Raw genomic sequence first — 2,971 nt, 5'->3', positions numbered from 1 at the left:
CGAGTGTCGCGGGTCACCCTCTTGTATATGTATAATGTGGAATATTGATTTATTGCTACAAACAGCACAAAAAACATGTATAATTTATGGGGGAAATGCAGTATGAGGAAACATAAAACAGGACAAAAATAAATCAGTTCATACATAGAAGCTATACTTGAAATGAGAATTTTCAGATCAAAATGTCAAGAATAAACACATTGAGAAAATTTCATGGTCTGTGAAGGAAGAGTGTAGCCAGAAGTGTTTATATGTGCTTTATACTAGTCTGAATGGAGTGATTACATGTATGCACATATGTATATGTATTTAGGACTGCAACTCAGATAAATCTCAGTGACTAGGACGAGCTACCAAATGCATAAGTTAATGTTCAGCTACCTCTTATGAATGATTAATTGGAAGTATGTCTCACCATGATCAGTTATACTTACTTCCACATAAGTGAGCACAGAGTTACAACTTCAGTCACACACACTGAAAGCAGGATCTATTCTACACAAAATTCCCAGAAATCAGTGAGTGGGCCAAGCTTGTAACAGCATCTAGCAACACATTCATTAAATGTATACACATTTTCTTTAATGGACAATGGAACAGGCTACATTTCATATTGTTTATGATGCAGTTCTCCCTGTGGTGGTAGTTTAGTCAAACAACAGTCTTACAATAAATACACTATGGAATGCTTGATCAGTTCTGTCATGGTCAAGTATGGTTGTTGTTGTTGTTGTCGTAGTCATCATCATCATCATTACTTATAGCCTTCAAGAGACAGCATTATCTGAAGCATCTTGCAAATATGTTAAATCCAGTTGTTTCATGATCAAAACCTTTAGAGTTAAAGCTTGTTCAACTGGTTAGTTCTGTCAGCAAGGGCATTTACAAGTTGTCTAGAAAATGAACTGGCAAGGAAGGGTGATTTATAGACAGATATCTAAGTGCAATGTGATTGGCTATTAATATTAGCTGACAGCACATCTATTTGATGCAGGCTATAGCTGGGACAGATGAACTAGAAGCTTCTGCCTTGCATCTAGTGTTGCTAGTAGCCTGTTGGCAGTGGGATACTTCCAACTGTCCATGGTCATTGCCCATTGCCACTCAGCTGGGTATTGGGAAGAAATTCCTTGGTAATATGTGGAGAGCCAATTGGCACTCCCAACATAATGACATTGCTTCCAGTGCAGACTGGAAGTGACATCATTATGTCAGATAATACTCTAGCATTAACCAAAACTCTATGCTTAAACCATAGCGTTTTGGGTGAATGCTAAGTGTCACCCCCATTGTGATAATATCACTTCAGGATTTCACTGAATGTGATGTCATTGTATTGGGGGTGCTGATGGCCCCTCTCCCAACTGTAAGTCCCTGCCTCCCCCATTTCCCTCTGCCAACACTACTTGCATCACACCATATCAGTACATTTTATTTAGATAACTTACTTAGCACCAGACGCTCTCTGGATCTCTCTTGTGAGATCTTGTTTGGCACCTAACAAATATAGATCAACAGAGAGTGGGGAATCAAGAACAGAAATTGTCACGATTCAATTTTAGCATTACTGAGATGTCAAGGGGAATTGCCCTGATAAGCAAATCTCCAGTGCACTAATCTAAAACGATGAATGAGACATGCCATTTGATTAATTCTATCCTTTAATACTCTAATAAGGTGGAAATAGTTCCTGTCTCATCAATAAGTTTTGTCTAAACCAAATTCCCATCTTATTTACCCCACGTTATCGGTTATCTGATAGAAGCCAATGAAGTTGAACTAATTTTAAAATGGTGTGAGGCTGGTTGGTTCTGAATGACAATTTGAACAGTACCTAAAGCTATAGTAAGTGCAGTGTATAACACTGTGTCTGGGACTACACTTAACATTTCATATTACTATATTACTATATTTTACTAATCCCATGTTAGCCTCAAGCAATACAAACCTGGTGATTCTAAATTACAGCTCTTTTAAAAGCACAAATTATATAAGGTATGAAAATAGAGTGAGAACCTTTTTTTACAGTAAAGATTCCTGATTATAGCAGTATTTAACATTTATATCCACAATAATGGCTTTAGGCACAGGGGAATAATGTACATTCCTTCCTGTAAAATAACCACATGATTAATGGTAACACTCTGCTGTGATCCAGTTTCATGAAGAGTGAAATTTACCATAGATTGTGAAATAAGGCAGGATGTTTCCTGAGTTACATGGAACCCTATCTTCTTAAAATCCAGTTGGACTATATGGGAGCCATTTTGTACCAACTGATAACCATGCAGAGAGGGACCCATGTTATTCAGGTAAAATTATCTGACAGCTCTTGGTGCAGAGATGCCACATGAGTACAGGAAGAAGTCCATAATGGCTGCGGTCACACGGAGCATTAGCCACGCTAGAGCGATGGAAGACAGGCGGAGTTTCTGGGCGCGATCTCACCGGCACATCTGGGAAGCGTAGCACTTCCATGGCTCAACTGAGGCTTCCCGCTGAAAACACGCAGCAAAAAACTAGTACCTCGGAGGTACTAGTTTCCGGTAACTGCGGGGCAAGGGCAGGCGTCTGATCGCGTTTCCGGAGGCATCCGGCGCCCGCCCATGTCCCCTTGTGAAAAAGATTTTTTTTCCCACATCTCCATGGATGCGCACAAACACCCAACAGAGCATGCGCAGTCATGGTGTACACGGGAAAAAACACATCCAGTTTGCCGCACCGCATGCTTCTTTTTTGCGCGTGGAATTGTCTTGCGATCAGCACCTCTCCCTTCCCACGGAACCTCCACGGTACCTCCACGGTACCTCAACGGGAGGTCTGATCTCTTTACCACGCGTTAGTTTGCCCCGGGGCAAACTGCCACGCTTCTCCCCCGCAGTTTCCTGCTCCTGTGACTGGGGCCAATATTTTCACAATCATAACCATATATAAATATCACTTGTTCCTTTGGTTAATTCTATTGAACATA

This window comes from Gekko japonicus, unplaced genomic scaffold, assembly GCF_001447785.1.
Source record: "Gekko japonicus isolate JY-2015 unplaced genomic scaffold, Gekko_japonicus_V1.1 scaffold493, whole genome shotgun sequence".
In the NCBI taxonomy this organism is placed as follows: domain Eukaryota; kingdom Metazoa; phylum Chordata; class Lepidosauria; order Squamata; family Gekkonidae; genus Gekko; species Gekko japonicus.
This window is presented reverse-complemented; position numbering follows the sequence as displayed.